The sequence below is a fragment of the Pinus tabuliformis genome, chromosome 4_2, assembly GCF_031772625.1.
Source record: "Pinus tabuliformis cultivar Carrire ecotype Pingquan chromosome 4_2, CPIR1, whole genome shotgun sequence".
Lineage (NCBI taxonomy): Eukaryota > Viridiplantae > Streptophyta > Pinopsida > Pinales > Pinaceae > Pinus > Pinus tabuliformis.
This window is the reverse complement of record NC_142304.1, coordinates 305,058,423-305,073,057: the sequence shown is the minus strand read 5'-3', so window position 1 is coordinate 305,073,057 and position 14,635 is coordinate 305,058,423.

The following is a 14,635-nucleotide window of genomic DNA, read 5'->3' as shown; positions in this document are numbered from 1 at the left end:
CCCGTAGGGTGAAAACCAGCAAACATTTAATCTTATTATTAAACGCTCGTGAGGGATTTCACCCCTCACTCAATGGCTTATAAGGGATTCCATCCCTTAACCATTGTCATAAAATCATTACAATAAGTTATCATTAAGTTATCACATAACTAGCTAAAAGCTAATACAATTTCCATGTAATCTTCCACTTACATATCGCCACATGCAACATTCCTTGTGGCATAATTATTCTAGCAATGGACAATACTGCAGCTTGAACTCATCTGCATGGACGAATAATCCTTTTCCCGCCATAATGTTAAACATCACTTCCCTTTGGCTCCATCTGCCATCGTTTCCTGTTGGTGCAATCATCAACAATCTTGGAAACAAGATTAGTTACAATATTATTCAAATAATAATCAACCTCTAAAGAGATCTTTTAATATCTACTCATGTGCATGAGCAAGCATGTCATAATAACAATCTTGGCAACAAGATTAGTTACAATATTTATTCAATCAATAATCAACATCTAAAGAGATCTTTTAATATCTACTCATGTGCATGAGAAAGCATGTCATAATAACAATCTTGGCAACAAGATTAGTTACAATATTATTCAATCAATAATCAACATCTAAAGAGATCTTTTAATATCTACTCATGTGCATGAGCAAGCATGTCATAATAACAATCTTGGCAACAAGATTAGTTACAATATTTGTTCTACTTCCCATAATGCTTATTCACACCAATGCATATTTCTCTTTAAGAGATCTAACCCATTAGTTCTACAAATTCATGTTTTCCTTTAAAACATATAACACAATAGTTATGTTTTCATACAGGTAATAAACTATTTGATTTCTGCACCTTTTCACAAAAGTCCATGCCTTACAGCTAAGTTTTTGAACATCATGCTCAATGCCATAAACAAAAAAAACCGGAGCTAAAACATCGACAACCTCCTACAGCGAAACCATTTCACTAAAACTAGCGTGAGGAAGATAATTTGTTATAAGTAAAGCAAATAGTAAAGCTTTGGTCAGAGGTACAAGGAAATAGAAGCACATTTGTAATGTGCTACAGCTCTTCATCATGAAAGAGCACCTTATGATCTGATAGTGATGCGCCTCCTCCCAGATCATATATATATTCAAACTTGAAGTCTATAATAAACTTAGTACATCAGCCCAGGGTTTTAAAAAGCGTAGGATGATAACTAAGGCAACGCAACAATTCATCAGTTGAAAATTCCTTTCATGCATGATCAATTACCGCTTCAAAAGATAGATTTATCTCGATAGCATCAAGCACACCACACACATCGCAAACAACTACGACCTCAAAATCAAAACTACAATCCCAAAATTCTAACCGCGCTTACTATAAGGAATTTGGGGAGTTTTATTCACACCCCTCAATTTCAGTTTTCCCCCATCAACTGCTTTCAGAGCATCTTATCTCTTCAGCTTACCGGCAGAGAAATGAACAAACGCTTAGCTGCAGAGAAAATTAAAATGTTATCTACTACTCACAAGACGTATTTTATTTCAATGGCTGTAGCAACCCATTACTCGTGGGGATAGAAATGTAAGGCCAAGCATAAACTTTCTTTATACGCACAACAAAAGAATGATCCATCATCCATCCCTCATCTTGATTCCAAGCGTTCAGGAATTAATCGATACCGTCTTGCAACAAATAAAACACAGATACGAAGACAGGAGAACGAGGGTACCTGTCTGTAAAATTTAGATAACGTTAGAAACTTCCAACAACAAACCTCTTGAATGTGATGTCTAACGCCTAAGCTCACACCACCTACTCGAATTTGCTTCCCGGATTACCCGTCAAACTGTTGTGGCCCATTATACACAGGGAAGAGACACCTCTTCCATGTCTTTTCCACCCCATCTCAACGCAGCTACCGAGGAAAAAACCTCCTCCTCACAAACTGCACAGCTTCTTTAAATTGCATGCTCTGGCATCCCATGGTACCAGACGACCACAAATACATTTAACTAACTTGTTTTCTTGCTGCCACCTTTCCCTAAAACCTTGCAGTCATTCTTGCGGTCCGCCATACCCAAGAGTTCAGCTGTATATTTATTGAAGAGTGCGGTGGTTGGAGGGTAAGCTATCCGAGGCTTCTTCCATTATCTAAGCTTCTACGCAAATCAAGAATCAGTTTTTGTAACTGATATGTAACTTTTTATTTATTTATTTACCATGAGTCATTTTAGGGATGTTACAGGGACGCTGTGAGAAGGACGCCAACTACAAAACCATTTGCAAAACTGAAGGATTTGAGGATGGTAGCTGCCACCACACCCACCTCCTCAAGAAGAAATGTTTATGCAGCAAACAATGCTAAGATTGTTCTCTCTATCTTATCATTGTCCGCCATCTTTTCTTTCAATTAGTTCAGTGTGTGCCACGTTCATTCTCCGCCATTCTTTTTTTCACAACTTCAGCGTCTTACGTTCATTCTCTGCCATGTTCAGTGTGTGGCCTTGTCCGTTAATAGCAGTAAACATGTAATATATCACTGTTCGTAATAAATTATTACTGTTTAGTTTAAAGTTGAATTAGGATTAGTTTACTTTTTATATTAGTGAAAAGAAAATGTATTATTTAAATTTATTTATTTGTAAGTTGATTAGTTAAAGTGTAAAGTTGTGATGATAAATTTTAATTAATAAAAAAATTCTTGTAATTTTTTTTCTAATTTCTTTATTAGTTATTAATTTTTTGTTGTTCAGTTTTATTTCCATTTCATTTCATTTTTATTTTCATTTTTTAGCTATTACTTCCATTTTCATAAATTGAAGTTTTTTTTTTTCAAAATAACAAATTTTAAAAAGAAAAAATATTTAAATTTTTTTTTTTAATAATATATTTTTTTAATATTAAATTTTTAGTTTTATTACTTTTAAATTTGACATATATATATATTTTTTCTATGGTTTTTTTCTCTATTTTTAATTCCAATTCCATCAATCATAGTTCTTTTTCTTGTTAATTTTTAATTTGACTTTGTTTTTTTCTCTTTACTTTTCTATATTTCCCTCAAAGCAACAATGATACCATAAAACTTCCATTTCAATTAATATAATTAAAATAGTAATTTTTTTTCAAAAATAATAAATTAATAAAATTAAAACAAAATTTGAGTGCAATTTCTTTAGGTATATACATCTTATTCTTTATTCTACTCAAATCTTAAAGACCTCTTGTCATTATTGTCTGCACTCAAATATTAGAGATTTGGAAAATGACAACTTGTGAAAAAATATGAGAGATTTTTGTAAAAAATGACCTATTACAAATTAGTCTGATTAGTTTGATATCATTTTGTGCTACACAAGTCCACCTCAATGAACTCTCACCTCTTTTAATATTATATGAGCTCTTGCTATGTATTAGGCATTTATATAAGTATTATTATTAATTTATATAATAATTATTTGTATAGTGATTTGTCATTAAAGTAGTTTGTTTTATAGAAAACTATAGCTCTCATTTGAAATATAGCATTGTGGACAATGGAAATTTCATGGGACAATCATGGGTTGATTGCAAATTACATTGGTGAGATTATGTATACTTTTTCTAGAAAATGTGTTTTAGTAGCAGGAAATTGTATGGTATAGCACGGTTTTAATTAAATAAATTCCAACCATCTATTTATGCAATTTCATTTGTTGCAAATTTCATTTGTATTTTATCTTTACTATAGTTTCAATGTTTGCCTTTGCCATTAGTGGCTAGCGCCTTATTTGGTGCATCAAATCATATGATTACCATAATGTTTTTGTTGCAAAAAATGAAGATTTCCAACTTATTTTTCCAAACTTTTAACTTTGGCAAATATAATTAGTTGAAATTTAAAATGTTACAAAAATGGTGGTATCATTTCTATTTTATCGATTTATTCATCAACAAATATTTATTTATTTTTACTTTAATTTGACATTTAAACTAAGCAGAAGGTACTAAAAATGCCACTTTGCATAATACAAATTGTGGTTATATGTCTAGCCAAGTTTTTTCGAGAACTCCAATTTTGTTCATTTGCACCAATTGAGCTAGGGTCTATCTTATTTCAATGCACAAATGACACCCTTAACAAGTTCCGAAGAATCTTTTCATTGTAGGGTTTGTGCATCTAAATATGATGCATCATAAAAATAGTAATTACAAAATTTTATTTGGAAGTGAAATAGTAATGACAACATTTTATTTAGAAGTGAGATTCAATTTCAGTTAATAACTTCCAGATATGATGCATAATAAAATTAATAATGGCCACATTTTATTTGGAAGTGAGATTCAATTTCAATTAAGAACATCCAAATACGATGCATCATAAAAATAGTAATGACAACAATTTATCTCGAAGTGAGATTCAATTTCAGTTAATAAGGTTGAATGAGCTAGCGACAACTTCTTGTTGAAGAAACTTTAGGGTACTTTCTAACTTATGCATGTTTACATTTTATGCATAGAATATCCTTGAGATAATACATTAGCTTTCAAACATCAAGATAGCATGAGTAATTAATTGTTCTTGGATGTAGTATTATGTTATTTTCTTATGCAAACAAGCAAGATTATCTTATTAACTATTGAAACATTTTATGTTTTTTCTCTTGAACAATTTGATATTTCTTTCTTGAAAGTGTTGATATTAATAAAAGAGCTCCCATATGCATTGAGGATTCTAACATTAAGATAGTAGTTACTTTGCACCCAACAAGAGATTGTATAAGTAACATGAGTAATTAATTGTTCTCAGACATAGTATTATGCTTTTTTCTTATGCAAACAAGGATGTTATCTTATTTGAGTATTGAAACATTTTATGTTTTTTGCTTGAATATATTGAACAATTTTATATTTCTTTCTTGAAGGTGTTGATATTAGTAAAATAACTCCCATGTACATTGAGGATTCAATATTTAATTATATTATTTAAGAACATCATAGTATTTTCTAACTAATATGTGTTTGGTCTCTACAAAAGTAAAATAATTGGTTTGTGACTCTAACATATTATTATTTTTAGAAGAGCATTACAATTTTTTTTTTTTGTACAAGAGAAACTAAAAATAATAGTAACGAAGATATGAAGACTCTACAAACAAGTTAACATAGAGTTAAATTTCAACATAATGTAATATAAGCTATTGATGAAATCTTTGTCTTAATTTTTTTTTACTTTATTTTATCTATATTTAAACTAAGTGGTGATAGGTACAATGTAGCATCCCTTGGGCACATCTTTACTAAAATATTTTATTTACTAACATCAAGTAAGCATAAAAAAACAAAGATAATAAATGATAAATGCATCAAAATATATTAAATTCTTTTACTTAAATGCAATTGTCTTACTATTGCAAAATAAACTATATACAATTTAATTTTTTTTATTATTAATTTTTACTTTAATTTAACCATATTTAAATTAAACAATTATATAAAATTTCTTTTAGTAAAATAAAAATAAATGTTAAAATTGCTGCGATATTTTTCAATTTAACTCTAAATTCATTACATAAAATATTGTATTTTTTCTTTCTTTTTTGGTCAAATAAGAGTGGAACCTTCTATTAACCACAAGATAGATTACATAATATACAAGGCCTTACATGGTAAGGACCAGAACAGTATAACACAGTTTTAAGGAGTTAACTAGCTAAACCAAATGCAGATGACTCGAAGCGCTCAATAAGAGGCTTACAAAAACCCATCCAAAAAAAATCGTGAAATCTGATGGGCATAAAACTATCAGAAAGATTACACTAAAGTTTCTACCACTTATGCAACCAAAATCCTTATGATCTAGCCCTTGAAGACCTGATGCGCCTCCAACACATCAAGGTGGAAAATTGCAAGTCCTTTAGATTTCTAAACAGACCCAAAGAAGAAACAAGACCTTCAAACAATAAAGTTTCGGGTTCAAAAAGGAGGTTATCCTCCGCTTCCTTTTGCACCCGAAAACCAAACGAATGCGCAGGCAAAAGTGATCCACGATTAGCACTCGGCTAAGGTTCCTGTTGTTTATCCAGCACACCTGAAACCCGTTAGATCCATCCCTTGAAGATCTGACGCATCTCCAACATTTTGGAGCGGAAAGCTGCACGTCCTTTAAACAACCAATCGGACCAGAAAAAGAATATAGCCCAACAGTATATAAAGTTTCAGGTACGAAAAGGCGGTTATCCTTTGCTTACCTTTCCACCTGAAATCCATGCGATTGCGTAGTCAAAGGTGATCCACGGTCAACGCCCGACGAAGGTGCATGCTGTTTATTCATCGCACCCGAAACCCATCCGATCCAACCCTTGAAGATTTGATGCTTCTCCTTCATTTCAGAGCGAAAAGATGCACATTCTTTAATTTCAAATCGAACCCGAAAAGGAATAGGGCCCATTAGTCTATCAAGTTTCAGGTCCGAAAAGGCAGTTATCCTCCGATCACTTTTCCACCTGAAATCCAAATAATTGGTCAGTGTGTGGTTTAGGTGCTCGTTGTTTAGAGCTTTTCTCCTATAGTGAGCTGTTTTTCGCGCCAATTTCTTCTCTTTCTGCCCATGAAAGGCTTATTCTGCCGCTTTCTCCAGTTTCCTCTGGTCTTTCTTCGTATTTAGACCTAGTGGTGTGGAGTTCTTCCATGTCTTTATCTGCCTGCCTTTGACAATCTTCCCTCGGTTTTACAAAGGGTATTGAATCCCACTCATATCTTTTGTAACTATCTTTGCATACAAATCCTTCATTCGCCAGATGATCAGCAAGATTATTTGCTTTTCTGCGCACATGAACGAGTTTGGTTGGTCTCAGGGTTTGTAGGTAGGCATGTATGTGCTGAAAAACCTGCAAAAGCCACCACTGTGTGGAAACTTTATCAGATGTTTTTCCATTGCAGAGCTGCTTGGCCGCTTTAATGACTAATTCTGAGTCAACTTCAATAATGGCATTATGAGAATTTTCCTTTATCAGTATTTCCAGGCACTGTTCTAAGGCCATAAGCTCCGCCATGTTGTTTGTGGCTATGCCCAGATGACTATGAAAGATGTCTTTTATACATCCTTACTCATCTCTGATAGCCCCGCCAAAATTAGCCATCCCTGGGTTACCTTTAGAGGCTCCATCTATGTTGATTTTCAAGAAACCCTGAGGTGGAGGTTGCCAACAAACTTTACTAACATTTATATGTCTAACATCCTTGTGTGTGCTCTGGGGAACAAGCGATTGGAGACCTAATTGCAACATTATACTATGCTCTTGGGCCTGAGTCAGCCCCTTAGTAGGTCCCTCTAACATGGCCCCAACAGTTTCTTTGATCTGTCTTAAAATCTGTGCAATAATGTTTTGGGTTGATTCAGATTTGCTTTTGAAAATCCTACTATTTCGTTCTTTCTAGACATTCCAGATTAGGAAGCCTGGAGCCAGAGTCTAGGCGATGTTTATGAGCTCATTGCTAGAGAAGTTTCTTCTCCACCCACTCAGAGTGTTTGCAATGCTAAGGCCATCCCTGTCAGTTTGTTTGAAAATTGAGGCCACCCAGTCCCACAATGTAGAGGTGAAAGGGCAAAGGTTGAGTAGGTGTTCCATCGTCTCCTCCTATGTACCACACAAATAGCATTTGGAAGGACCAACAAAACCTTTCTTTAGAAGATGGTCCCATGTGAGAATTTTCTTTTGTTGAACCAACCATATGAATATCTTAATTTTCATCTAATGCGGGTTCTGCCAAAGGTTCTTCCAGGTCTCATTTGGGTGCTGATAAGCACACCCTGTGTCTATCTGCTTGGCTTATTTGAGGTTAAAGTTACCTTCTGTGTTCCTTCCCCATCTAAGTTGATCAAGCGAATTGGACACCAGAATCCTCCTTTGTTCCAACTCCATAGTCAGAAAGTTTACCTAAGCTTTCAAAGGGCTCTCTTCTTGATAGCCTAGATCCTTCCAGGTTCTCCATTTGTCATTGCTCCTTTCCTGATCCCAGAAATCCTTAACCAGATATAAACCTTTGTTGTCAGTGTCATTCTTGAGACCGGTTAGCTCTTCCCTAAATAGGTTTGGTTCTTGCTGCCAGTTATCCTCCTAGAATCTTGCCAAGCTCCCATCCCAGATCTCCCGGAAACTATGCTTCTGAATAATGCTTCTATTTTCCCAAGCATGATTCCAGATGTGGGAGCCCTTGATAACCCCAGACATGCGAATATTATCCCTCTCTAGACAATTTTGTGCATATTTTTGTTTCCAAACCTTTGCCGAAGGGGATGCAAATTCCTTTAGCCATCTCCACTAGAGTTTTTCACCTGAGACTCTGCTATGGGTTTCGGGGTCATGAAGCCCCAAACTACCATGGGTTTTGGGTTTGAAGATCTTATCCCAAGCTACCAATGGCCACTTCTTTTTCTCCTCCCCTTTTCCCCAAAGAAAATCTCTTTGTATGTTCTTGATCTTCTGCATAACTCCTTTTGGGGTAGGCAGCACTGACATCATGAAGATAGGTATGGCCTGTAGGACAAATTTTGTAAGTACAAGGTGCCCTGCTAAATTTAGAGATCTGCATGTCCACTTCCTTATTCTGTCCTGAAGTTTGTTAACAACCGACTCCCACACTTCCCTGCTCAGGGGTTTGTCAGTGAGGGGGATACCAAGATATTTAGAGGGTAACTGATCCCTTTGAAACCCTAGAATTCTGGTGAGGTTTCTTTGAATAGCAATGTCAGTGTTAAAAAATAAAACTTTAGATTTGTCCAGGCTTACCTCTGTACCAGCAGCCATGGCAAAGTCATTTAGGATTTGTTTAAAAGCTTTGGCTTCCTTGACCGTGGGAATGCCCTGCAGCATAGTGTCATCCACAAATTGTTGGTGAGTTGACACCTCGCCATTAGTGGTGAATTTTAAGCCTTGGATTCTTCCCTCAGCATTTGCCATTTTTATCCCTCTTCCTAGTCCTTCCATCATGAGCACAAAGAGGAAGGGGGAGAGCGGATCACCTTGTCTTAGTCCCCTGGAAGGTATGAAAGTACTTGAGGGTGAACCATTAAGCAAGATTGAGAAACTGGCTGATGAAACCAGGGCCATGACCCATTTGATCCAATTGTGGTCAAAGCCATAGGCTTTCAACATTTCTTTGATATAAGACCAACTTAGCTTATCATAAGCTTTTGCTAGGTCAAGCTGTATGATCATTCTAGCTTGTTTGTTGCTTTTCAAGGAGTGGACCATCTCATGTGCTTGTATGATATTGTTGAGAATCTGTCTTCCTTCCACGTAACCAGTTTGCTCCTTAGAAATGAGAGCTGGGAGGAGTGGCTTGAGTCTATTAGCGATCACTTTGGAAATGATCTTGTACACCACATTACATAGAGCTATGGGTCTGAATTTGTCTGGTGTGGTGGCTTTTTCTTGCTTCGGAATTAAAGCAATGAAGGAGGCATTGATAGCCTTCAGGACCGATTTGGATCTTCTTGAGTCTTCCACTGCATCCAGGATGTCTTGTTTGACTGTTTCCCAGCAGGCTTTGAAAAAATCTACATTAAAGCCATCCGGGCCAGGGGCTTTCCCATTTTGCATCTCATTGATAACTTCCCTGACCTCATCTTCTAATATTGGTCGATTGAGATTGTGATTGTCTTCCCTTGTTACAAGCTTGGGGATGTACTTTGTGAATTTCTTAATAAACTGTGACCTGTCTAAGATCGGCTCCGTTGCTATGCTAAGGAAGTGTTGCACTAGTGTAGACTCCATTTCTTTGTGAGTAACCAGCTCTTTTCCTTGTGAATCTTTGAGTTTCAAAATTCTGTTATGTGACCTGTGACTTAGAGTTGACTTGTGAAATAATTTTGTGTTTCTTTCCCCCTCTTTGATCCATTGAACTCTTGATTTTTGTCTCCATAAAATCTCCTCTTGCTTGCATCTATCATCCCATTCCTTCTGAAGAACAATAGATTGTGAATTCCTCTCCTCTGTGAAGCCATCTGTGATCATAATCTGATTGATCCCTTGGATTTGTCATTCAAGTTCTTTTTTGGCTTTGAAAATGTTACCAAACTGATTTTTATTCCACTCTTTGAGTTTGAATTTGATGTGTTTGATTCTTTTTTGTAGCATGTACATTTTAGTGCCCTGACAGGGCAACTTTTCCCTCCACAATTTCTCGATGTTGCTAGTGAATTTAGGGTGAAAGAGCTAGACATTTTCAAAACTGAAAGGTCTGTTTCTTGGCGAGCCAATAATTGTGGCTTCAAGGTGGACTGGCCAGTGGTCTGATCCTCCATATGGAAGGATAACAACTGACATATCAGGGCCTGTGAGAAAGAGGTCTTCTGAGATTAAGAATCTAACCAGTTTGGATGCAACTTGAGAAGCTCCCACTCTCTTGTTGTTCCAGGTGAAGATGCCATTTATTGTTTCAACATCCACTAATCTCATGTTATCTATGAAGTTCTGAAAGGTTGTAGAGTCTCTTCCTAGTGTTCTAGTGCCACCTTTCTTCTCTGTAAGAGATTTGATCATATTGAGATCACCTGCCAGAATCCAGGGTAGATCGGGATGTCTTCCTCTTAGCTCCTCTAGGGAGGTGAGAAACCTGAGTTTGTCTTCTGGTATTTGAGGTCCATAGACATTTGTCATCATGTAATGTTCCTTATCACCCATCGGCTATATAACCATTGAAAGATAGTTCCTGGATGCTTCTGCATCCACGATGCTAAGTTTTTGGGGGTTCCAAAGCGTTAGAATCCCACCCACTGAGCTGTCTGCTTTAACTTCTAGATATTCAAACCTACTTAACCAATTACTGTGGACACCTTTGATTTTTTCCATCAAGCACTTGGTTTCCTGAATGAACACCATGTCTGGTTTTTCTTCTTTTATTCTACTGCTAAGATTTCTTTGCTTCCTTTTACTTCCTAGACCCCTTATATTCCATGTTGTAAACTTCATTAAGATAGGTTTGTAAAAGAGTAACTGGTGAGATATTTCATCTTACTTGAGTTGATCATGAGTTTTCCACATTCTGTCAGCAGCTCATTCTGTTTTTTCCTTCCTCTTTTCCTACCCGGGTTCTTGGAGGATTGTCCCTGTGTTTCTTCCATAATCTTCATCCCTTTATTTTCCTGGCTATCATGGTTTCTTTTGATTCCAGAATTATTCATCTGTGAGCGCCATAGGAAGAGTTTCTGAACCCTATTAAACTCTTCCTTTGGTAGGGAGTCAACTCCTTTGGTAATACCCTGTTCCAGAAATTTTTCCAGATCCAGGTTTTCCTTCTCAAGAATCTCCTGTAGTTCATGATCCTTCGTTCCAGCCTCACTTGGGGTCATCTCATGATTCCTGTTGAGCTCCATGACTCTTGATATGTCATTCTGTAGCTGGTTGTCCTCTGGTATGTCCTCCATACTAATGTCCCTATCCTTCTCATCCGTTTTGGTTTCCGATTCCTAGTTTTCCTCTTTATTTCCTGTACCTTCTTCTAAGATTTTGAAACTATTATGGCTCCGCTGTCTGTCCTCATTGATTTTCTTTGGAATCCATTTTCCTCCTTTTCCTTTTCCCTCTACCTTGGTAAAACCCTCAAGATCTTTACTTGTGGTGGTTTTTTTGCTGTTTTCCACCTTGTTTACTAGGCAGTCCCTGTAAAGGTGTCCGTGTTCATGGAATTTGCGGCAACGAAATGGTACGTGCTCATAGTCTACTGTTTTTTCCCATTCTTCATCATAAACTTCTAAAATGACCTTGTCTGGGAGTGCTCTAGATAGGTTCATTTCCACACAGATTCGGGCGAAAGAGGTGTATTTTCCTCTCAAAGTCACATCTAATGTCTTAATAAAATCACCTAGTTTATTGCCAATAGCTTTCAAGGACTCTGGCATCCAATAATCTAAAGGAAGGGAGTATAGTCTTATCCATACCGGTACTGAGGTGAACGTTTCTCGTTCTGGGACAAAATTGATCACCCATGGTTGCATGTAAAGGCCTGTAGTAGCGTAGAAGTATGGTCCTCCCTCAAACACTCTATCTTTATCTTCTAAGCTTGTAAACACCACCGTAAAAAAGGCCTTGGATCCAAGGTGCAGGTTTATGTCCCCTTTGGGTTTCCACTGGTTTCTTATCCATGCATGTAAAGCTTTCTCTGTCGACAAGATCCCCATGAATTTACATATGGTCACATGTTCTATCATGCGATCTCTGTGTGCTTGAAGTGCTGGGTCACTCAAAACAACACTAGGAGTGATGGTCGTTTTAGGTTTTCAGATCCTAGTCACCCTTTGGGGTTCATCTTTTTGACTTCCCCCCTCTTTCCTCTTCTCCCTACGAACTTCCTCATGGTTTCCTCTCTATTCATGATTTTTGATATTTCCTGTATTGGTATCCTTGGTTATCACCTCCACTGGTTTCTTGACATTGTACAAATCCTTTTCCTTGCTTTTGTTCGCAATTGTGTGATGTAGGAGCATCCAACACCTTGAGTCAAGGGGAGGAATCCAAAGCGAAGGAAGAGGAAGACATGGACCACCGAGCGAATAAGGGGACTTTTTTGTTTTAAAATAGAGAAAAAGATGGAATGGATAACATCTCAAGGAGACTTATTAATGTAATCTTCCATGTGTTCATATGCATGTATGCATACCGAGAGCTTTAGGGCTTTTGTTAGAGGATTGATCGGATCCTTTTGTGATCCGATCCAACACTTCTTATATATATATATATATATATATATATATATATATATATATATATATATATATATATATATATCTATATCTATATCTATATCTATATCTATATCTATATCTATATCTATATATATATATATATATATATATATATATATATATATATCTATATCTATATCTATATCTATATCTATATCTATATCTATATCTATATATATCTATATATATATATATATATATATATATATATATATATATATATATATATACGAACCTGCATGTTCAACAGAGGGAGACACAGAGTGATATAGATAGAATTGGTGTAAACAGAGATAGATGCAATGTAGTTGGTAGGAGACCGTTCTAAGGCTGAAATGCCTTAGCTGTAATCGTGCTGTGTTAATATAATACATGTGTGTTTGTGGGTTTCCGCGTGCCTGTATATTTCAGTTATGTTGTATATATCCGTGAATGGTTTAATTCCGTTTACAAGTGTGTTGTTATCATAGTTAATTGTTGTTTGAGTGTTGTGCGTGTCGTAACAGAGAATGGTTGAGACTATGGCAGAACTGTGTTTAGCACAGAAATCCATAAATCGAAAGATATTAAGTAAAAGAGGAGACTGGAGAAACGATACATAGGATCTGTTAGATCTGGTAGATCAACGACCTGGATCAAATCGCAGAGGAGCAGAGAGTCCATATCACATCGGCAGAATCATTGAAACAATATCAAAACTAGCAATGAAAGCATTGCGATTGCAAGGGACAATTAATCGGCAACCGTCAGATCAACTCTAGGATCGACGACTGCAATCTAATCGCAAGTCACAAATCGAGAAGGTTAAGGGATGGTGGATTGCAACCATCGATATGCTGTTGGGTTGATAATGCAACATCGCCGATATCGGGAAAATGGTGATCGGAGCTCGGGTGGATCGGAGGTCTGAAGACTAGCGCTTAAAGGCGGGCTTATAATATTTGAGGTCCAACCCATGAGCCCTAAGCAGGGTTTTCCTTTGTGTTCTTGTGTGTTTGCGATATCTGTGTTGCCAGGTTTTAAGGCTTAAGTGCCTATAGTAAAGCTTCCGATAAGTGTGTGGTCTACAGGTTTAAAGGCTTATGGCCTAAGAAATGAATAAAAGCTTTTGATAAGGGTTTGTGGGCCGCTGTAGGATCAATTTCTTTAAGGAAAAGGGATTTTGGTTAACCCCCAATTTTCTCATTTCCATCATTTGGTATTGTAGCATACAAAGATTCTGCGTGCAAAGGAAGATTAAAGAATTTCCTAAGAGAAGGAAGAAGGAGTGCAAGCATCGAAGAAGGAGGTACAATTGATAGAGCTAAAGAGTTATGATCTTATTATCGCATAGAGAACGACAGTCGAAGGTGAGAAGATTGCAACAAACCTAGAGCCTGGGGTGCTCATATGGTTCCAGAGGAGAGAAGCTGAAGGATGCAAAAAGACTTAGTGAGGAGAGCTTGGTGAGGTATCATGTAGAAGAAGGAGACTGTTACTATAGAGGCTTGGTTGTAGTTCACAGAAGACCATGAAGGCAGTTCCACTAAAGAAGTGAAGTGGGTAGAATTGCTAAGGACAAGGAGAAGCATATGACCAGGAGGTCATAAATTTTTGTGCCTCAGGAGTCTCATGCAGGAGCATCCAGCACCCTTAGTTAAGTGGAGGAATCCAAAGCAAAGGAAGAGGAAGACGTGGACCACTGAGCCAATAAGGGGACTTTTCTGTTTTAAAACAAAGAAAAAGATGGAATGGATAACATCTCAAGGAGACTTATGGATGTAATCTGCCATGTGTTCATATGCATGTATGTGTACCGAGAGCTTTAGGGATTTTGTTAGAGGATTGATCAGATCCTTTCGTGATCCAGTACAACACTTTATATATATATATATATATATATATATATATATATATATATATATATATATATAT